Raw genomic sequence first — 25,231 nt, 5'->3', positions numbered from 1 at the left:
AATCGTTCGTTCGTCCGTTTCAGCCGAATGACGTCCACTGCTGGACAAAGGCCTCCCCCAAGGATTTCCACAAAGACCTTTGAGAAAATACGTCCATTTCAATTAACTTTAACATTTTAATTACTGTAACTAATCATATTAAACAAGTATTAAAACACTTCAGCCGAATTCGTTTCCATTTTATTTCCGCGTAAACACACTTTTTAATAAAATTAATTGATAAAAAATTACCGTTTAACGAGTCATTAAAATTCATTCAGCTGCACAAAGTGCGAAACCAAAATTAATTAACTCATTATCAGATTTAAGGTTAATATAAATTGCTTCTGAACGTTTGGTTAAAGCAAAGCGGATGATAATTTATTTTTACGTATCTTTTATCAATTTAAAAGTGGGATTCTGGTTAGTTCTCTATAATTTGTAGCGTTAATGTCTTTATGATGTTGTTTATTTTAACTAATTTATATAAAGCCACTAGTGATTAAGATGCCAAATAAGGATGATCTTATTCATTTTTGATTCAGTAACTCAATTTTATAGCAAGTAAGATACGACTTTCATACCTACTTTGTTAGCATGACGTCCATATAGAGAGATGGTCTATATTATTATTTTTTACAAAACCAATCTGTGCTCGATGTTTTATACGATAGAATCGAATCTAGAGCATCGATATCCTCGACTCCGAGTGACGCCTGCGCGCGACTTTTCGAAGTGTATTGTTATTAAAATTGAAAATTAGAATTCAATTTATTCGCCTCGCAGGAACGAGTGATCGATCTTTTGTCAGTCATTAAGATACGCCTCGATGTTCTGAGGACAATTTTTATAAGTGACGAGATGGGATGTTTGATTTTTCGTACAAGTTAAATGTTTGGAGAGAGAATTTACGTGTAGGAAATATATTGATCGGAAGATTATGATTACACAATTACACATTAGCCAGTTCCGGTGGAGCATCAACTGACATGTATTTTGAAATTTAACTTTAATATTGACTTAAACCTTATTGATTTACCTATTATTATACCTATTACCTATTGATTTTACATAAATAAAATTGTAGGTCCAGTACTTTCAGTAAAAATCTAATTTTGTTTCGATTCCAAGTAAAAATGGGTTAACATTTTCTGCGAAATCTCAGAAAATACCAGTTCACTTCGTGCTATTTCGTGGAATAAAATCCTCTTGCACATAAAAGTATGTGGACGTTACGAGTGAAAATGTGTTTTCAAAGTCAGCGAATCAATGGACTGCAAATACATCTCTTGAAAGAAGTATGTGCCCTCCCAGTTCAAAATGCTTCTTGCGATAACCAAGCAAAGAGAGTTTAATGTTTAGCTACACTAATATTATAAAGGTGAGAGTTTGTGAGTGTGTGTTTTACTTCTTCACGTCTAACGTCACTTCGACTCTCCTTCACGGCTGGAGCGATTTTAATATTTGGCATGGAGTTAGCTGATACCCTGGATTAACACTTAGGCTATGTTTTACCGCGGGTGACACCGCGGGGTGCAGCTAGTCTACATTAAAATTATAAAGAAGAAAGTTTTGATAATTTGTTTGTATTGAATGGGCTCGATTGAATTGACTATTGATTATCGAACTAATGGACCGATTTAAAAATAACTTTCACCATTAGAATCACATCTTTTATTATTTCCAATGAGCATAGGCTTTACAAAGTTTACTGGGTCAGCTAATTTTAGAATAAACTGATTTTAAGGAAGTCCACTTTATATGCCTCTCAAAGCATTAAAAGTTTCGCTCAACAAAAGTTTGTTATCACGAGCCTTATTATTGAAACATTAGGATTCCAAACCCATGCGAAGTCGCGCAAATCTTATGCGATTTGATTGGCATTTGTATTAGAATTCTGATCAAAAGATACTCGTAGCTTTGGTTTTCAAAAGAAAAATGATATTATTATAAGTTTTCCCGCGTCAATGTAGACCTCAGGGAATTTTGCGAGCAAATTCCAAATTAAAAAAATGTATACCCTAAGGGACGTCTATGTCCCTAGAAATAGGTATGTGTCACCCATCTTTAATTGCAAAGAGAAATAATATTGAGATCAAAATCACAGTACTTAGTCTCTGTTTCAATTAAATCTCATCAATTTAGAAAATAACAAAATTATCCTCAAGTATTTGTAATGCTCCAAATTCGCCTCACTCGTTACATTAATAAAATTAGTGGCATGAATCCTTCGTAATTTATTTCTATACCACTTCAAAAAACTAGCGTCTATTTTCGTACTGCAGACTCATTGCAAAATAAGCTTTTTAGCCATCCATTATTTTTTACCGAGTTTTAACCTAATTGGCTGGAAAACGGACACTAAAAAAGACCAAAATACGTCCATTTTTATCTCAATTTAGTTTAGCCTGTAGTAAAACCACAGAATAATAATAAGTACTACGTACAGAAGTTTTACTTCGCGAAGGTATTTAAAAAAATGTATGCTCAATGTCAATAACAATATGGTGTAATTTAGCCTGTCTTAAGAGTCAAGCACCATTTTGTTGACAAACGTCAGTGATCGGCACCGCGCCGAAGCTATAGGGCTGACTTCGGTAAAATGATGTGACGTGAGGTGCCAAACTGCGGAAAATGGCGGAGGAAATACATGATTTAGCATGAATTATCATGAATAATATTAACTACTTATTTAGCTCTCAGAATGTAATTAACATTACAACCTCAAGACGGCAATTTAAAAAAGTACATTCTGTGTTTTTATTATTATTTAGGCAGTTAAATACTGCACAGTATTTAGTACACCATTTTCTTTATTTTCTTCCATCATACACAAGAATACGCGTGCGTGAGTCAATGTTCGCTCGTATGTGAGGCCTTGTCGAATAGTATCCTGTAGGTGGGCCATCGTGCGTGTTTTGTTTTCGATGTAAACTCGCGGAGATGAACAGGCCTGGTAAAACCTCGAATAAAAGCAATAGGATCACAGTGTGGCAGCTGTGTGACCCACTAGAACAAAGCGCGAAATTTTTGTTTCGACTTTTTAAATTAACAGGGCATGTTATGCCTTTAGCAAAGAGAGAATTCTGTAAATGAAATGAAAAAAAATATATTCGATATGTTGCATTACTACTCGATTCATATTCAGTCAACAATTTAATTAATGAAGGAATAAGTTTACCTTCATTGCTGGTATCAAAATAAATTATTTCTTCAAATAGTTATATAGTACATCATTTTTATTAATGGAAATACCTGCAAATAGCATCGCAAGTCACGCCCGTATTCACAAACGATGCTTGCTTATGTGAAGCAGCAAATCGAATGCACAGCGTTGAATAGAGCTCTGTGATTTGTTCGTGTGTCACGCTGTGCGTCCACGCGCACTGTGAGACCTCATGGTAATGTTTGTGAATACGGGCGTAAGTTAGCTTCTTGTATTTTTGGGCAGCAAAAGACGAGAGCCAGTGTGGTACGCCTAGACTATAAAAGGAATAAAATATTCCTTGCATGGAATATCGCATCTTTAAAAATATCTAAATTCCACCGAAAAGATGCGACATAGCCACGACGAGTAGCTTATAAAACTTATAACAACCTAGAATACCTTCGCAACATTGAACTAGAAACGTAAGTAGTTTGTTGGGGCTCCCTACAGCGATTCCAAGTGTTGATTGTCGTTTTAAAACAAGTTAAATTGCTTTTTTTTATTACCCCCGGCATAAAGTTACCCTCTTAGAGCGAACTTATAGAAGCAGAACTTTAGTTAATTAGTTCGGTAAGCAGATTAGTGGAATAGTTTCAGTTGTTTAGACTAGAGAGTCTTTGTTCATAAAAAAATGTTTTAGCAGAAAAATAAGTAAGTAAGAAATGTAAGTTTTTTCTCTCGTTACTTAAGTTTAACGACGTTCATACTTAAAATAATAAGATATGAAATGAAGCTTTAGTTAAGAAAATGACAGAATAACTCAGAGATATTAATTTTGCACTGCATAATACCTTTTTATATTCGGAAATAACAATACCATTAGGTACCTACCTAAATTCAATATGTTGATGTCAATGAAAAGCATCGTATTTTTCCCTAATATTCGTTTTCAATTTCCTTACACAAGGTTAATAAAACACGAAGCCAGAATAAATGACTTAAATGATACGCACGACAAAGCACTGTCATCAAATTACCTAACCAAACCAAAGTAGTAAACATAAAGGAATCCCGAATGGGGGAAAATTCAGTTTTACGAATATCATGGGCCATTACGCTGATACCTTAAGGAAGATCATAAAAGATATTTTATTTGACATTTCCGATCCCGTTAGCAGCATCTGAAATAGTTTTCAATGCTCTTTCCCTGTTCTGGGCATTTTTGGGGTTCCGTACCTACCCAAACAAACGGTAAAAGCGAGACCCTATGCCTAAGCCTCCACAGTCCGTCTAATTATCTATTACCAGGCTGATAGCTAGACAGTTGAATTTTTTAATACTTTAGTGAAATTTAGTGCATGATAAAATAAATTTAAGTAGGGGCTCCCTACAACAAACGTGATTTTTTTGCCGTTTTCGAAAACCTTAATTTCAGGAACTTCTATTATTTAACGGTAATACCACAGAATGATAATAAGTACTACGTACAGAAGTTTTACTTCGCGAAGGTATTTAAAAAAATGTATGCTCAATGTCATTAACAATATAGTGTAATTTAGCCTGTCTCAAGAGTCAAGCACCATTTTGTTGACAAACGTCAGTGATCGGCACTGCGCCGAAGCATAGGGCTGACTTTGGTAAAATGATGTGACGTGAGGTGCCAAACTGCGGAAAATGGCGGAGGAAATACATGATTTAGCATGAATTATCATGAATAATATTAACTACTTATTTACCTCTCAGTGTCTTGAGGCAACTTAAAAAAGTACATTCTGTGTTTTTATTATTATTTAGGCAGTTAAATACTGCACAGTATTTAGTACACCATTTTCTTTATTTTCTTCCATCATACACAAGAATACGCGTGCGTGAGTCAATGTTCGCTCGTATGTGAGGCCTTGTCGAATAGTATCCTGTAGGTGGGCGGGCCATTGTGCGTGTTTTGTTTTCGATGTAAACTCGCGGAGATGAACAGGTCTGGTAATACCTACAAGTTTGTACGGAACCCTCGGTGCGCGAGTCCGACTCACTCTTGACCTGTTTTTTAAGCATTCAACTAACAGCCCGTAAGGACTTTAAAGAAAAGTTATAGCGTCGGATACCGCAATATATTTTCCAAACCGTCCAAATGGAGGGAATCGGGGGAAACACCTGATACTTTTTATGGCATTTGTAAACGAATTTAGTATTTTTAAATGTTTATTTTTGTATTCGCGTAATTTGTTTTATTGCGGTTGGAATTGTTTTCTAGAATGATTTAGGAACATACTTAAACTGTTTTTCTAATTTTAGGGACATTCTTTTGGGCTTTCATATTAATATCTTTTTTATTAGATAAAAATTATTCTATTCAAATTATATTATATCTTAAAGTAAAAAAAAACGTTTATACACATAAAGCTAGCTAAGCACAAAATTTTAACAGTATTTTATTTTCAAAATCAAAAAAAATCACGCAATGCAGTTACTGTAAGAGTCATTAGTGAACTATGATATTCTACGATTCGATATTCTGAAAACGTAGAAAAAAATCGAGTTAGCGGGCATTTTCAGCTCCGAATTTAAAAAAAGTCTGATAAAGGCGAGTTAAGTTACATTTACCTATCTTTTACACCCTTTATTTCTGTAACAACTAAAGACTTTAATCCTCATTCACCTCACCCACATTACATTAAATTCGTTATTTAACCCAAAAACCGCCAAGCTCACTACTTCTCAAGTTATGACGTCACAGAGTGGTGTGGGGTGTGAGCGAGCGAGGCAATAAGTACGGTCCCGGTATATATTAAGCCGTGTGCACTTTAAGACGTTGCAGTGGGGTTTAAAATTGAATGAACATCGGTAAGGCGGTACTGTACTCTATTTTACCGACACTTTGACTCGGGTGCACTGATTTGGTAACGCCGTTTGTTTAAAGTGCTCTCGGTCCATGATTTGGCGAGCGGTTTTACAAATCTATATCTCGATCAACTTGGATTGAAAGCCTCTTCACTTTTTAAAACTGAAAAGGTATACCTTTTCTTTTCCGTTTTTTTCTTAACCGCCATGGTTGGGTAATATAAAATCACCGTGATCTCTCAATACGTTTGTTTTTAGCTTAATAGTTCTAAAAATAAGTAAGAAACTAGATTTTAATGTTAGATATATCGGGCGAAGTTTAAATTTTGTTCTTATACATGAGCAGGGTTTTGATAAATATTTTAACGCTGACAAACCTCTGTGTGTAAGTTTTTCAATAAACATGTCTGCTGAAAATTTTACTAATTAGAATATTTGTTTATTAATAGACATAAGACAAACGCAAAAGCTAAACGAAACTGGAACTTGTGGAAGCCATAGTAAAATCAAAGGGTTGTATAAATAAAAAGTTTAATTAGTTCGTTACAATTTTACTCGTCAAACCTTACGCCGTCAAAGAGCTCCCGAGACTCAACTTTGTATTTCGGGAGTAAATAAGTAACCGTGGCTCGTGAATAAACGTATCAAAAGTTGTTATTAATAGCTTTGAAAAATATGAAATGTTTTATTTGATTTTACAATAAAAAATGAAGAAAAGGTGTGATATAAATAATAATTATTTAAGTATGAATAAACACACCGATGTGACAACTGACGCCCTATTTTATTCCAAAAGTATAATTTCACATTAATTATCTCGATAAAACTACTTTTTACTTGCGGCGTGAATTAATCTGTCACAGAAAGACTAATCATATTATCAGTAATTCCTTTACAAAAACTGGGATAATAACTATGCGTTGTTTGTCCCTTGGTCCCAAACTATCTTCACTCACACCGTTCATCTAAATCGGTTCAGAGGCTAAAGTTAGAAATGGAAATAAACAGACAGATAGGCAGAGTTACTTTCGCATTATAACACGGAATATTGGACGGAGTACAGCAGCAAACGGGTTAAATGGGTTAGGGAATACAACACCAAAATATCAATGTCACCTAGAATGCTTGGTGCTTATGCACCTATCTAGATAGTACATATCTGGGTGACCTACTCTGTGCGATAGTAATTGTCGGTGAACCGTGAGCCCCGACCTATTGAAAACGTAATGAACCGGATTTGTGAACTAAATTCGGTCGAGTCTAGGCCCCAGCTGGAATACAAAGTGATCTATTTTACAGTCTAACAAATTGTACATTGTCATTTTCCGACTGATAGGTATCTTTTGTTTTAGCGAATAGTGCTTTTGATTCTATTTATTGGTTAGCGCAGATGGCCTATTTTGTGCAAGGCTAAGGACTTATTATAATTAATGCTTGTAATATTATTATTATCTTATAAAGTATTTTCTTTCCGTTCTTGTTTCGATTTAGGTAATATCTGGATGATTATTATCTTGTGCTCGTCTTCACCATCAATCCCTAATTTTAAGGACCCCTATGAAAACAAAATTTCTGGTATGTGTTACCATTACATAGGGGTCACTTTAAAATTAGGGATTGATGGTGAAAACGGGCATTAGTCGCCTTCGAGTAGGCACCTATGATCAATATCGTGACGAAAACCAAATTAAAAAGACAATCATAGCTCTAACTCAAATTACAAGTAGACTTGTCTTTAGTGCTAGAGACAAACTCCTTCGCTTCATTTTAAGTCTTCGCCCCTGAGTCGGGGTCGCCCGTCAATTGCCACTTAAATCTTTATTTGTTTCATAATCCTTTCCAATGGGAATCGAAGTTTTCATACTTTATTTTCGTGACATTTGTTTTAGTAAAAGATTTATAGTAAATTGTAAAGAGTTTTTTATTCATCGTGAGTAAAATTAAGGTATGGGAAGGATCATCATCATCATCATCCTCATTTCAGCCACCACAGGATGTTCACATAGGCCTCCCACAATGATTTCCTATTGCCGGTTGGTAGCGGCCGGCATCCAGCGCTTTCCTACCTCTATGAGTTCTACGCTGCGCTTGCCGGTACGTGGTGGCGATCGTACATTAGTTGATAGATCAAGGTGATATTTCTCATACGCACTTCAGTATTTTCAACTACGACCGTACATTTACGTTACTAGGCTTTGAAAATAAAACTTGCTAGCTTAACAGCGGACATCCAAACAAATGCTTTGTCTAACTAGTGTCAGTTATTTGCGTGCTAATTGTCGGCCAGGCGTACACTCGGCCGGCCATTGGTTGTGGAAGCTCTGCTCCAATTACGCTTACATTCGTATATAAGTTACATACATTTACAGAACATCAAGCTAAAAACTATGGCATTTCATGTAAACCTAGTGGTAATACGCACCATTTTGCAAAAAAATGTATTGTCTGATATGCTGCCGTGGGTACATACTACCTACCTACATGCTACTTTTACAATGTTAAATCTACACTAATTTATAAAGCTGAAGAGTTTGTTTGTTTACTTGAACGCGCTAATCTCAGGAACTACCGGTCCGATTTGAACGATTATTTCAGTGTTAGATAGCCTATTTATCGAGGAAGGCTATAGGCTATATATACCATCACGCTACGAGATAGGTGCAGAGCAAAAATGATTTTCACGCGTACGAAGTCGCGGGCACTGCTAGTTGTAAATACGCGGACTGAAGCTTTGTTCTAATTACGCTTACAGTCGTGTATAAGTTACATGAGCTACATTTACAGACAATACAACATCAAGATAAAAACTTTAGCATTTTATGTAGTCACTAGCGGCCGCCCGCGACTTCGTACGCGTGGATCCCGTTTTACCCCCTTCATCTATCTTACGCGGTTTAGATTTTTTCATACAAATGTTTTTTCCCGCTAACTCCCGTTCCCGTGGGAATTTTGCAATATCCTGTTATAACTAAGCTTTAAGTTTACTAAGGTACTTGCATGCCAAATTTCAAGCGTCTAACTTAAGCGGTTTAGATTTTTCATACAAAAGGATTTTCCCGCAAATTCCCGTTCCCGTGGGAATTCCTAAGTATACTATAACCTGCCCAGGAGTATGAAGAATAATTGTACCAAGTTTCGTTAAAATCCGTCGAGTAGTTTTTGTTTCTATAAGGAACATACACACGGACAGACAGACAGACAGACAGACAGACAGACAGACAAAAATTTTACTGATTGCATTTTTGGCATCAGTATTGATCACTAATCACCCCCTGATAGTTATTTTGAAAATATATTTCATGTACAGAATTGACCTCTCTACAGATTTATTAGTATAGATATAGATATACGATATGTCATCATAGTATGTCAAGCTAAACGCTATGGAATTTTATATTGTTTTAATTTGCAACAAAAGGACATTGTCAGAAACCGCCTAAAAACCGCCCAAAAACATTAACCCATCATAATTATTTTCTATTTTTTTTAATACATTAAGCACCCATTTATTCTAATGGACACTTAAGCATTGAAAAATTAAATAAATAAGTCTTTTAACGTTTATTCTATAATACTATTACAACTTCCGGACGTTTTGGTGCGTGGCATGGTCTAAAACCTATCAAGTTCCATAATTTTTGCCGATAAAATCTGTACGAGGCATTACCGTACTTTATTGCTGGGAGTCCATGTATAGTGATGTTCCTGCGGCCATCATAGACAATAAAATATCGATTTTGAAAATAAAATAAATCGATTAAACTGCTTTGAAGACTTTGAAGAAGATTTGCGTTAAAAGCTAAAAAGATATTGACACTATTACAAGAAGCTATCTAAAGTGTCCAACTGGTCGAAGGTCGAAAATAAAATAAAAATAATTAGGACCATAAACTGATATTCATGGTATCATAACTGTAAAAGTGTCAGAATCCGATGTTGAATCCAATGCCAGTTGAAGTGAGAGAAACATATATCAACCTAGTATAGTTGCCAGTCTCTCATAATCAATGCCAATGAGGGTTTTCGCGATTGAAAAATCCGCCAGATGGCAATACGTAGACGTGAGGTCCAAATGCTGCATGATTGGTTATTTTTGACATGACATTGACAGATATGTCAAAATCCACCAACCATGCAGCATTTGGACCTCGCGTCTACGTATTGCCATCTCGCGGATTTTTCAATCGCGAAAACCCTCATTCATAGCACATGTATAATAATAGACCAAATGAACTTTTATAGATTGTGAAAGAGAAGATAAAGATTTTATTATTTTATTAAAATCTTGCCCCAAGGTAGTTTTTCAGTAGAAACCAGGATTGGATAATCGCTACAGGCAAGTATCAGAACATTTTATAAATATTTTTAATCGATTATATCCTTGTGAATCGTTTTAATAAATTGTCATTTTACTTTTTCAATTAAAACTTTTTCAATCCCTAGTCTTGTCAAACTGTCATAATGTCAACAAATTATAAATGTCACGTCAGTTGACTCAATTTCAGTCTTCTGTGCGTTTATTGTATTTTTATTTCAATGAAATAGTGCTAAAGGGTTAGTACTAAAAGTGAAAGCCTTTTTTCAGAAAGAAAACCAATGTGGTGCCCTTATTATTCGTACTGTTTGAAAGTTACAAGTCAGTGATACATAGTTGCCGCCATTATAACTCCGTGGTGATACCATACCAAAGAAGAAGTTTTCCTTAACACTTGTGTTATTTTTATATGTGATCAAACAAAAAGGATTAATTCCACTTACGTTAAGCTGAAGAGTTTGTTTAGTGTCAAAGACTTGTCACACAGTGTAACTTAAATTGGCATATTAGGTATGATAATGAACATAAAAACTTAAATAAATATTTATGTTAATATTTTTTCTACTTATTTATTTTCCCAAAGCTTCACAGTGACAGCTGAAACAGCAATACTGTTGTAAAACTAAACTTAGAACAAACTGTTACAAATATTTTACAAATGAAAATAAAACCGCATGTTGCTTTACTTTCTCGTATACAGGGTGGAAACGTTAAGTGATCTCACTCGATTATTTCTAAACTATACAAGATATTAAAAAACTGGTTACTGATCCTGAAAGTGCTTCATGAGCTCTTTCAAACGGTACCAATAATAGGTTACAGAATAAACTGGATCTATCTGAAAATTCAATGTTTCCAGCTTCCATACTAAATGTATGCCAGACACACAATATTAGAAGTGTATTTTTTTTTATTTAAAAATAAACTTAAAATAAACTCGTAAATTGTATTCTTATTTAAAATTATTCATGGAAAACATTGGTTTTAGGCTTTACTTGCTATAATATTGTCAAGAGATGGGTGTCATCACTGTGGTAGTACTAAATGTATGGAAGAAGGAAACATTTAATTTTTGGATAGATCCAGTTTATTCTGTAACCTATTATTGATACCATTGGATAGAGCTTGTGAAGAACTTTTAGAATCAGTAATCAGTTTTACGATATCATGTGTAGTTTTTAAAATAATGTGACTTTACCAAATGTATGGAAGCTGGAAACATTGAATTTTCGGATAGATCCAGTTTATTCTGTAACCTATTATTAATACCGTTTGATAGAGCTCATGAAGCACTTTCAGGATCAGTAACTAGTTTATTGATATCTTGTATAGTTTAGAAATAATCGAGTGAGATCACTTATCGTTTCCACCCTGTAGGTAATAAATGTAATTAATGGCTAGATTATTAATGTTACTTTGTTACCCTCAATAGTGAGGAGATCTTATAAAATGGTAACCCTGATTTTCATTGTCATTCAAGTGCTCTTTCTTCGCATAGGCTTCTGTGATTTGGCCAAGGGCCACACACATTGCGATAACATTATGCGACATTGATTTGACAGCTGCGGAGTGAAGTCTTGCGACTATGCAAAATGATACCCTGTAATCGTAGCGCATATAGACATAGACGGGGCGGGGCACATAGCTCGTAGAGCTGATGGCCGCTGGGGCAGGAAAGTTCTTGAGTGGCGACCACGAGCCGAAAGACGAAGCGTGGGCAGGCCTCCCTCTAGGTGGACCGACGATCTGGTGAAGGTCGCGGGAGGTGCCTGTATGCGAGCGGTGCAGGATCAGTCTTCGTGGAAATCCTTGGGGGAGGCCTTTGTCCAGCAGTGGACGTCTTTTCGGCTGAAACGAACGATACGTATTACCACTATTTACCAGACATTACTATTTATTGTATATTCGCCGGATTACACGTAGGAGCACGCGCGTTACAGCTTCGACCTTGCATTATTATAAGATCTTGTTCCGCCATTTTTCGAACTTCCTCCGTGAGGATATCCCCGCCGAATTCTATGATAAACCTATCAAAAGTCATATTCTGCAATGTCAAAATTAATTTGCCGAAATTCGCCGAGCCAGCTATGTCAAATAATAATGATTAGGTGTCAAACAGGATACGTTCAGAAATTAATATTACGATTTTAAAGATAAGACAAGACAACTTTTTATTGACGAAGTTGCTGGGACAGCTAGAAACTATTTTTTTTCTGGCACTAAGAAAATAATAAATGAATGAAAACGCAGCGTGGGACGTCCACCCACAAGGTGGACCGACGACCTGATAAAGGTAGCGGGAAGGCGCTGGATGCAGGCCGCTACCAACCGTGCGATGTGGAAGTCATTGGGGGAGGCCTATGTTCAGTAGTGGACGTCCTGTGGCTGAAATGATGATGATGATGATGAAATGAATGAAAATGACAAATCTTCGAACGTGTATAATACCGTGCCAAAGTAATCATATAATTTTGGCACCTTAATAACTATTGCCGTTTTTGTTGTAAAGATCATGCAGCGCTACTTGCGGATATTATTGGAAAGAAAACTATGTAGGCTCTAGATCTGAAGCCACTTTAACGAACACGAAGTGCTCATACAATGCGGCGTATTTTCTTCCAGTCTTTAGTCAGGACTTTAGTCGAATTAAAACCCCGGTTGAACGTGATATAGCCGCACTAGAATACGGTGCTTTTTTGCATAATCGCAAGACTTCGTTCCGGTGTCGACCGAATGTTATCACGATGTATGTGGCCCAGGGGTTACTGTAGCCGCTAAGGTTTGAAACTTCTTGCTTAAAATATTGTAGTCTTTGACATAGACTACGACGGTAGTCATGGAGATAGGAGTTTGTTATCTCATGTCAGATGTAAATGGTGAAAAGAAAACTCATGATTCGTGTTATTTTTATGCAATATGTAGGTATTTTATAAAAGTGGAACCCCGAGTGATCTCCAAAACCCATTCTATTATTATATACGATTCGGCTTCGATATCTATAATACAATAGGAGTTTATTTCATGTGTCAGATGACAAGGGTGGAAACAACCTACGATTCATGTTGTTTATTTACGTGCAATATGTGGGCATATTATAAAAGTGTAATGCCGAGTTGGAATTTCTAAAACTTGTTCTATTATTTTATACTATTTGGCTGCGACTCGGCGTGACGACAATACAAAACATTTTTCGCGAATCGGTGTTCATACATTCACACAATACATTAGACGCCATGTTGTCATAAACGACATATTATAAAATCGCTGTGATTTAATATTCTTAATCATTAATTTTATGGCAAGTGTCCATCAGGAATCATTGTTCTTACACACAGAATCGTATTATTTCGCTTTCGGGTAGTAATATGTCAAAATTGTTGGTTCTTAGGCGAACAATGTATGGAGAACGAACATTGTCCTTAATGTGCTACCAACTCTACCTATTACATTCTGTTTTTATTGTCTGTAATAATGTAGGAACCTTAAAATTTCTACTGAAAAAGTTTCTTCTTATTCTTTCGCCCTCGTTTTCGTGAGCATTTTTAAAATTTAGGATAAAAAAAATCAATCTTTTCAAATGTTTGCACAGATTAAATAATAACAAAGACTTAATAGGTACGCCGTTATCCAGGTCAGTCTAAAGCAAATGCGTATGCAAATATGTTAAAATAAAGAAGGTTATGCCATGACTCTAGGGTACGTTTAATTATCATATTTGGGCTTCAGGGCCGAGTATGTGCGTGTAATGCATAGTCGACACAATTAAACCTGACCGTGTAATGTAGGGCTCTAAGCTGCGTCATCAGTAAGAGTAGGCGCACACCGTTGATTTTTCGTCGGCCGATAGTTTAGTCGGGCTGTTGATCAGTATGGGCATGTATGGGAGTGCGCACACTACGCCCCGATTCGATTTGGCCGATTCTTCATACAATTTAAAATCGGGCACAACTAGCGGCCAACTAAAAATCAACGGTGTGCGCCTACTCTTACTTTTATACAGCATTTGTACTTACTTAATACAGGGTGGAAACAATAAGTGATCTCACTCAATTATTTCTAAACTATACAAGATATCGAAAAACTAGTTACAGATTCCGAATAGTGCTTCATGAGCTCTTTCAAATGGTTAATATGTTACATAATAAACTGGATCTATCCGAAAATTCAATGTTTCCAGCTTCCATACTAAATGTAAGCCAGCCACACCAGTTTTTCGATGTCTTGTATAGTTTAGAAATAATCGAGTGAGATCACTTATCGTTTCCACCCTGTACAATGTAGATACAAAAAATCAAATAACTGCCACCGAAGCCATAAAATAATGTTTTACAGCACAACATTCCAGCAAAATTTTAAAATCAACAGGCCCTCGTACGAATCGTATTTGCCGATAAATGGTGTAAATCTATCAGGGAAAATAAATATTGGTAATTAAAATGGATTTGGTGGAATTCCGATCCAGAAGATATTTGGATTATGGTTGCTATAAATTATCCGAACGCGAAATAACATGATTTATCACGATAATACCTTTTAAATGTTGGTTACAAACAGTAAATATCTGTGTGACTATTTATAACCATTCAAAAATTTGTCGATGGAGATGATTAAATTATTTTTTACATTTCGCATTCAATTCAATCAAACTGAGTCTGTAATTATATTATAGTAAAAATGTGCAATGTCACAACAAACATTTTTATGTTTAGTGATATAAGAAATGTTAGATTATAAAACTAACCTTGTAATGAAATTAAATAAATAAATAGTATTATTAGTGTCAAATAATACCTAATGACATACATTACGAATATAAAGTTATGTTTATTTACATTATCTAAAGAGAATTCGCAATATGAGTCCCGAAGTTGCCTCAAACTTAAGTGTTAAAGTGGGCTGACCCGGACGATGTTTCACGGAAATATTTATAAGGCTGAAACACAAAAAGTGGCCTTACATTGCCAAGTTATCGCGCCATCTCTGTCTTATATCCCACGTGTGAGAGCGATAGCCGAGGATCTGTCGTGTAAATATGCGTAATTAAAAGGGATAAACCTTGTTTACCGAAAACTTTTAAAGCTTTTGCCTTCAAATGAAGTTTTAATCCTTATTGAGTTGGTAATGTGTGTGGAGGGAATCCTTTTCGAATTATTCTTGCGGGTAGACTTGCCCCACATTCGTAGTCTTGTTTTCATTTGGGATTTTCTCGCAAGTTGGCGCCAAATCTGTGCAGCTGTGCGGTTTCCACCTACAAGATATTTTCTTTTCCTCCTTCGACATGGTATCTTGACTGGTGGCTTTTGTGTTTTAAAAAGATTTAGAGCAAAACCGCTTACAGTTACCCCGTTCCGAGATTGCGTTCGAGCGATAGGCGAAAATGAATATATTGAAACGTTCGCATTGGGAATTATCTCTCGTAATACCTCTTGGAGGTTTTATTTTTGATGGAAGATAATAATATTTATTCATTGAAAAAGGTACACGCCGCGTCTTTCCGTTATATACATAGCCAGAACGCAAGGGTGTGAAACTAATCGAGTATATGTAGTTTGGAAATGACTTTATTTACTAAGCTCCACCAAACTATACACGACCAGTACGCATATGCTGCGTACTGCTCGCGTATACTTTGTAGTGACTTAGGTCAATTATCTTACTCCAAAATATACATCGCCAGTACGCATACGGACTAATCATGTATGTATTGTAATAAGTGCGTGATTACAATTTATACGCGAGTAGTTGCATGCTAGTCATTTTGACTTATTGACCTCTCTTTCTATCACATATTAATTCATATCTGCGTGTTTACTTTAAACATTGAATCATCTTTCGACACGTGTCATTGTTTTGATAAAGGATTTTTTGGTGTATCTTATTCTGCCATAGAAAATATATTTGTTTTGGGGCTGATATTTCACCAATTGTCGTAGGTATGAAAATATGTCAAAATGATTTTATTCTTGAGATAAAAGTTAATAAATAAAATAAATAATAAATAAATATCCTTAGACATTTTACACTGCGTTTCTAGTCCCAAACTAGTATTATATTATCTGTGCCCAAACTAAGCAAAGCTTGTACTATGGGTACTAGACAACGGATATAAACATACTTAAATACTTTTTTTTTGTAAATACATACTTATTATACATAGAAAACACCCAGTCCAATACAAACAAATAATATGTTCATGCACACAAATGTTTGTACTGTGCGGGAATCGAACCCGCTACCTCTGGAATAGTAGTCCGTTTCGAACCACTACACCAAACGGCCGACAATACAAACCTAGCATTTAAAGTCTCGCATAGTACCTATTGTATTTAATGCACGTTAAACTTTCTTCTCTCACTCTCTCTCTCATTTTAATTAAATTGTTATTTAATTTGAAATCTACCTAATCAATATAATTTCAAAAACCACTTACAATAGTGTTAAAAATCTAGATTTATTATAGATTCAGTAAAATAATAATATTTTATGTAATAATATCAAATAGATGTAATTTTAAATATAGTTCCATATTTTACTGAATTTTACTAAATCAATATCAACTAAACACACTCTAGTCAAGTGTAAGTGGTGTACCTAGTAGAAACTAATCGAGTATAGTTTGGAGATGACTTTTTTTACTAAGCTCCTCCAAACTATACACGATCAGTACGCAAAATTCGTGTATAGTTTGAGGTCACAGATTTACAAACAGGCACTACAAAATATACACGAGCAGTTTCCTATGGGTGCGTTCTGGCCATGTATAGAACGGAAAGACGCGTACACGCCCGTATTCACAAACGATGCTTGCTTAAGAAGCATCAAATCGAACGCACAGCGTTGAATAGAGCTCTGTGATTGGTTGTCACCCTGTGTGTCCACGCGCACTGTGAGACCTCATAGTAATGTTTATGAATACGGGCGAAAGTCATATGTGTGTAATATTAAATACCTACACGTAGCGTACCTATCTCATAATGTATTGTCGATGATACTGAATAAACATTTTTTCTTTCTTTCCTTCTTAGTTTCTTTCTTTCTTTCATCTTTCTGTCTAGAAAAAGAACAAGACGTGGAAAACAACGAAACTTTAAAAAAACTATTATTTGATAAAACTTTCATGGCTTCATGTTAATGCCTATAGGTACTCGACATGGCAACGACATAAATTGTCATCATTTTAAGGTTCTCTACCTCATAAACTCTTGTAAGATAACTTCAAAGTCCGTCTGTCTTTCAAGACCCTATTTCTCAGGAACACGTGGAGGCATCAAGTTGAAATTGATATCAAAATAGACCTAATTCAATGAAAACATCAAAAGAAATGTTTATAGTCAACTCAGACGAAAATAATTATAAGAAAATGGACTAATCGAGACGAAAAATGGAAAGAAAACAAAAATACACGTGTCTTTTTTAATGGGTTTCTGGTGCATAATTTCATTCAACCTTATTTATTACGCCTGTCAAATTCATTTATAACATAATATTGGGTAGCACGTAAAGTTCCAAACAAATTAACACACCATTATAAAATATATTACATAAATTATGATTTCAAGTTCATTAGAAATTAGTAATGCTCAAAATTCTGGGTATTTAGAACAAACTTGAACATGGAACATGTTACTGGATTGTAATGTAGAGATAATTTTCCTTTCAAAATGTGTTAAATGTTAATGATACTTTTGTTTGCAAATAGGTACCTATTTACCTACATAAGTCCTATACAGAAAACCCTACACTAATTAGCTCAGCATACCGGGGTTACCGAAAAAATTCAGGACTGAAGGACTTTTAAGTTATTCTTTCTTTCTTTCTTTCTTTTCAGCCAAATGACGTCCACAACTGCTGCTGCTGGACAAAGGCCTCCCCTTTAAGTTATTAATAAAAACTTTTTATAATTAATATACCTTTTTACCGCTTTCATGCAAAGGCGTCGATATCTTTCACTAACGGTTCGCGTTCTGAAACTACAAATTTATTCCTAAGTGCCTACCAGTTGGTTAACAGACGACTTGCAATGTTGCATGCTACTTATTATTTAGTGCCGGAGCTAAAACGCTAATGATAGTATCGATTAAAAGACTAGATTCAAAAGCGTTAGTTTAATTCCTTTATGTATGTGTGTATAGAAGTACAAAGAAACCAACTTAGCACGCAGAATTGTCAAATTTAAATAGCACTTAGTAGGCGGGACAATTAAACTCGTGGAGCTGATGTCCGCTGTGGCAGAAAAGTTCTCGAGTGGCGACCACGAGCCGGAAGACGTAGTGTGGGCAGACCTCCCACTAGCTAGGTGGACCGACGATCTGATCCGATCCGATCCGCTCATCGACCAACATCCGATCTCGGTGAAGGTTGGAAGAAGGAAGAGCCTGGATGCGGGCATCGCAGGACCGGTCTTTGTAGAAATCCTTAGGGAGATCTTTATCCAGCTGAACGATGTATGTGAAACTTTTCTTATTCTTCTATAATAGTGTGGGTTGTTGTAACAACTGAGGAAACAACTTAAGGTGATACAAGGTGATACAACACAATAACCAAACGTCGGTCTACAGATTCAAAATCGAGGATCTAGGTTCCTCGGAATATAATATTTTCACTGGAGACAAAGCTTTATTATTCCTTTCGGAGATTTGAGCAAGAATGAAATTTCAAAGCACATTGCAAATGCTTAGTAGCTTTTTGCCAGATTGTAAAGTATGAGCGAATCAATAACCTAAACCGGGGCCCGCTCCGTTTCGAACCGATACATAGTTCGTGGAAACCTAACCTACTTTAAAACTAACTGAAAATTCCAACTTTGTTTGGAAAAAACATAAAGGAATTCTTTCCGATGCGAGCTATCAGAAGACGGGGGGAATTTTTTCAATGAATGCACTATGTTTGTTTAGATATTGAGTTGCTGATTTTTTTTGTCATAAAGTTTACGAAGACGTAAGTATTATTAGTGAATAGAGGTTATGGTTTAACTTTTATTACTGTGAAAAATATTGTGTTTATTTAGTCAAACTTGTGAAGTTTACTCGTACTTAAGAGCGTTGTGTTTATTTTGGAAATAAAGTAGGTATACACGGGCGAAGACGCGGGGAAAAGGTAGGTAAGTATTATGATAAAAACAGTACATAGATAAGTAATATTACTTATCTTTGTATAGTTATTGTGTATTTTTATGTACCTGGCATGCCTTGTATTTTTATGTACTTAATAAGACGTTAAAAAGAACCAATTCGTTGATTAGTCTATTCAATGTTATCCGTTTCTTATTTCCTTATTACTTACGAGTAATAAAGTTTTGTTCGAAACATATTGATCCAACTTACTTTACTTGAAATAAACAGAAACGTAATTAACGTAGGCAAAGTAACTATCAAAGAAAAAGAAAGTGATTAATGCTACATAAAGGTTGAACCACTAATCAGCATAGGCAGCCAATCAATTACCTTCGGGAAACTACAGTACAAGTTTATCTGGGTCAAGAATCAATTACCATTAGTGAACATCTATCAAACGTGATGAAGTAAGATATATTGTGGATAATTACTTTTAAAGTTTTGCCAGCATTGTTATAGAAACCGGGCTTGAGTTGTAGACTCGCGAATGTGAGTTGTATGTACACTAGAGGATAGACGAAAGTCTGCACTGTAACTGAAAAGTTTATCACGTTTAACACCTAAAAATGACCTAATGCCTCCAAACCATTGATAATGTAAATTATGATAATTCGATAATCGTTACAATTTTAAAGTCTTCAACAATTTAACCATTAAAAATAGTTAATTCTAATTATTAAATCATACTTGATTAATTGCTTACGTCAAAAAATAAGTATTCAAATATTCTATTCCCATCTGAAATGATTTTCATGGACGATAAAAGTAAGGTACTCGAATAAATTCCCTTAAAATAACTCATTAAATCAAAGTCAAAAGAAAATTACACAATAAATTCAACCGTCCTCAATACCAAATGTCTTCAGCTGAAAAGAAGCGCTGAATATAATTCTGAGATGTAAAATGGAATAGGAATAGATTTATTTACTAAACAACTCGAGACGTCTACAATAATACGTCCAAATTAGGCTGGAATACGGCAAGATTTCCAAAGCAATGGAATCAACATTCAAACAAAAACAGATACGACCTTGGAACTTATAATGAAGGCTCTTTATCGTCAGAGACGACTTTGAAGTCTATCTTAAATTACAATTAAAGGAGAAATAATATTAAATAGACATGTTATAAAATAAACAGAACCCTTCTAAGATTCTCAAGTTATTAGAATGATTTGAACAAAGTTGCTACCAATGAGAATAATGGCCAGGTATCGAGTTCACGTAGCGTTTGTCAGTCGTAGTACAGACGCACATACTGTCATGCTTTGGATATGTCACAGTCATGATCATGACCACTCCATAGAGCTATAAATCCTGCATAAGGTGGGAATCGAACCCACGACCTTTCGCTTGCCGGGTGACTGCTCTTCCATCTGAGCTACTTAGACACTGGATGAACCCGTCAAAATTTTAGGCAGTTCGATTGTTTTGAAGTTGTTTATTTATAATTTAGTTTGATGCGATTTTAATCGCTAAGAAATTTTAATAACTCTATAGAGCGACAGGTCGTTCAGGGAAAGCTGAAAGAGCCTAGCGTGGCACCTATGCGTTGGATTGATCAAGTAAAGCAGTGGGAAATCGCGTATATGACTGCACCAGGCAGTCTGCCAACAATGATAGATGGCGGGAGATCAAGTGAAGAGCTGTATCTGCCTCTACAACTGACGTGAACCCCTCAACGTGACCACGTGACCACGACCGCTCTGCCAAGAGCGAAACTAGTAAGAAGAAGAACCGAGTTCAGTGGTATGCATTGTAGGAGGCCTTTGTCCAGCAGTGGGCTGAAGTAAACTGATGATAATGATAATGAAGTAGATACAAAAATCAAAGACAACAGTGCACTGAAATATTATTATATTATCTATGCATGCGAAAATGAGTGAGCATTAAACGTAATTTTATTAAATTGTTCCAACACTTCTTTTTCCTATTTCTTTCTAGTACCTAATATAGGAATTCATTAGTCCTAAATTAATATAGGAAATCACACAGAGTACTATTTTCCAATTAGAACTCATTTGTAAGTTCCTACTACGTACCTCATTCTGGTCTTACTCGACATTATCACTACAACCTTATCATTATTTAAAATAGCATTGAAATGATTCTCATTAATTGTTATCTTGGGACCAAACGTCAACCGAAGATAACTTTGACTTCTTGGAAACCAAAATTGAATAACATACCTAGCTAGTACCTACCTACTAGGTTATTTTTTCTCTGATATCAGCCAGTATTTGGATTCGTGGAAATCTATTCTTTTATGCTTTTAGATTTAGTTAAAGTTGTGTTCTTTATTCAATTTATATTGCGATTATATTTAGTCCAATATTTATTATACTTGACTTCTAAATGACTGAAAACCAATCTGTTTAAAATTAATTTGGCAGGTTATACAACTAGATTGCATGAAAAATCACTAAATAACGTATGGAAATACAACAAAACCGTGTTTCTATGCAAGTCACGTGCATTTATCAACGTTGTGTATATTCTAATTACTCTACCCTCACCCTTCTAAACTCTAAACATGCTGGTCATTAATAATATTAAAACGCAACGAGTTATCGAATAAATAAGGTAATGAGTAGTCTGTTTATATAAATCAGCTACTGAAGAAATAACAACCGAAATCAAAGCAAAAGGAAGCGTTGTAGGTTTCAAGCGTGTAAATAAAGGAAAATCTATTATTATCTAGAAAACAATTACTTGCCTTTACATGCAGACGTCTTCATATCTTCAGGATAGGCCAGGAGCAAAATCCACGTTACAATCCACTTACAATATTGATGTAACAGCACTATCACATCGTTTCTTAATCTCACCGTTTGTGTTTACTTAATTTCTCCGGTGTACCTATTTACATAGTGTTTATGCATGTGTGAGCACACAACGCGGCAGGGGGTAGGAGGATATTTTTTGAGTTACCAGAATGTTGTTACCGCGGTTCTGGTATTGTGTTCATGTGGTAAAGAGGGCCGAAGCGAGCGCGCGTGGGCCCTCCCCGGCGTCTCGCGTACAACTGGTCAGGGCGGGGGTTTCGTTTCGTAGACTGCGCGCCGCCCGCCCTAGCTGGGACTTGGGACGCCGATACAAAATTAATACTTGTTTTGCTAAAAGCGATTTCGATTTGTCGACCCCCGAATTGGGAAAGTTAGACGGATCTTGTTAACGATAAAGGGTTCGCTAATCAACACGTTTACAGATTCTCCACAATTATTTGTGGTCGCGCAATAAGTAGAAATCGACAATTAGGTCCCCGAAAAAGATCAAAGTATGTTTCGGGAAAAATCAAGTAAACAATCACAAACGGACTTTTATTTATTAATAGTTAACTGTACTGCGACTTCACTAATGTTTGAAAAACGAAATCAAAAGTAACTTGATAAATTTTATTAGTAATCTACAATACTTAGTTTGAAACTTTGATATTGACTTAACTAAGTCAACGTACGGGAGCATAACTAATAATTAACTAATCTTTAAAAAATTAAAGAAGATAAGTATTTTATGCATTTATTTAAGTGGACAGCTATTACTTTAATCTCGTAATTAAAGACTGTGCTCCAAATTCATTAATTAATTAATAAATCTTGGCATGAAACAATCCTATAATTCTTAACTCATTCCTTTCGTACGGCATATAATTATGTGCATCTGATACAGGCTTTAATTACAAACTCATATAACTAAGGCGCTGGCCTACACATGTGAATTCCCATGGCAAATCAAATAATCTGATATTACACACGGTATCATTTCAGTAATTTAATAACCCATAGATTACCTTAACTAGACCCTTTAGGGCTTTTTCCCAAGGAGTTATCCCGATTTTGCATTAACTGTTCTCGTAGTATGTTTTTTTTTTTTTTTTTTTTTAATTTATTTAGGAAAACAAACAACTGAACAATACATATTTTTTCTTAAGATAGTTCAATAAATATACAGACTAATTGGACAGTCAACACCGTTATCCTAGTTTAATAAAATAAACATGCAATGCACGTACCCTACAGATACTTAATAAATTACCACTACTAATAACATAAATGCGAAAGTGTCAACAAAACGCAAAGGCCACATGGAACTTCATGATACCTTACAGAACCAACTGTAAACGATCTGCGGCAAGCAAGAGAGTACCAACACTGAATCGGACAACAACAATGAAACCCCACGCATTCAAGTGTCTAATCTGTTTCTCTAGTTTTCAAATTCTAGTCACATTAAGTAATTTTATCGTAATCGTAAGCATGCATATTACAGACCCACTCCAAAGTTTTAGTATATAAAAAAAAATAATAATAATATAATAATTAAAGTTTTTCAATAATTCGCTTTTTGAATGCGCTCGGCGTTAAGGAAAACATATCCTCCTCATAAAGGTAATGATTAAAGGTGTTGTAATATTAATATTTCCACGAACATCATAAAGGTGGCAGGAAGGCGCTGGATGCAGGCCGCTACCAACCGATCAACATGGAAATCATTGGGGGAGACCTATGTTCAGCAGTGGACGTCCTATGGCTGAAATGATGATGCAAACATCCCGTTTGCAGTGTCCCGAAAACCCGATTCGTCCGAATGTGAAATCCGAATTTCATACACACACTTACTTACTTGTGTGTAATGTGTGTTCACACTATAGTCCAGTTTTGCTGGATGCTACATTACCGACTCCCTCAAAACTGGATTGCTGTGAGAAATTACCCTTACGTCATTTACAGTCGACAGCAAATCAAGACTATACAGTATAATTATATTTTTATTCCAAAAACGTACCTATTTCTACGTAACAGGTTTCTTAGATTTCAACTTGACTTACCTACATAAATATCTCGTTCAATTTTGCTGCCAATTTAATTAAATCAGACTCCGTGACTTGATATTTGATTTTATTGAAGAGGTCTAGAAAAGGTCAGGTGTTAACACGTGATCTAACGATACGTTAAATAACAATTAACTTTATTAAGATAAATTACAAATATTATGAAAAGCGTACGCTGGAAAGTGTAAATCGATAAATAGCTTCTAAGAAAGTGGTTAATGTAAAACTTTTGATTATGTGTGTAATTATACTCGTATCATAAACGCGAAGCTTTCAAAGATTTTTTCTGTTTCAGGAAAAAAATTCGGGATGGCTTTTGATGAAATTTCATAAATTATTATCATCATCGTCATCATCATCATCATCATCTCAGCCATAGGACGTCCACTGCTGAACAAAGGCCTCCCCAATGATTTCTATATTGACCGGTTAGCAGCCTGCATCCTGCATCAAGTAAGTAGGCACAATGGTAAAATGTGGGGCTCAATTAATGTAAAAAAAAAACATGTTAACATGTAACATTAGCGTTGATTTCTTCTTTGTCTTACATTATATAAGTAATAAACATTTCGAATATAAATTTCTTATAACTTGTTGCGGATGAAAAGACTTTCATCGTTCATATTATTTAGAACAATGCTTCTTCTTTTTACAACATAAAAGTAATAAATCCTTTGTAATTTATTTCAGTTACCTCTTGGTTTAACTCCGCAAAACTCGTGTAGCAAAAGTAATATCCCAGATGAGTTAAGCTGATTAAACAGAACACGACGGCGAGCCTGTGACGTCACATCCCACATAGCTAGACAAATATTTTGACAAAAGCCTAGGAGACACGGCGAAGTTCCGCGGACACAGTCAACATGCCGAAAGGGCTAAGCCGTAGGGCTGCTACAGCTTGTTGATAGCGTCCTAGGATCAACTTAGCCCTGAGTTGGGTATCTAAACAAACATTTTGACAAAAGACCAGGTGCCACAGTAAAGTTCCATGGTCACGGCCAAGTAGAA

At 35.4% G+C, this 25,231-nt stretch overlaps 1 protein-coding gene across 1 annotated transcript in view; it reads right to left on the bottom strand.

Annotated features, from left to right (window-relative positions):
- Positions 1-22,396, bottom strand: part of LOC135078066 (semaphorin-2A-like) — a 417,995-nt gene extending 395,599 nt beyond the window's left edge. The window contains exon 1 of the mRNA XM_063972632.1: positions 22,109-22,396. The gene's annotated coding sequence lies outside the window, so the exon portion shown is untranslated. The remainder of the gene's footprint in view (positions 1-22,108) is intronic.
- Between the last annotated feature and the right edge of the window lie 2,835 nt (positions 22,397-25,231).

This window comes from Ostrinia nubilalis, chromosome 14 (assembly GCF_963855985.1).
Source record: "Ostrinia nubilalis chromosome 14, ilOstNubi1.1, whole genome shotgun sequence".
NCBI classification, from domain to species: Eukaryota; Metazoa; Arthropoda; class Insecta; order Lepidoptera; family Crambidae; genus Ostrinia; species Ostrinia nubilalis.
This window is presented reverse-complemented; position numbering and strand designations above follow the sequence as displayed.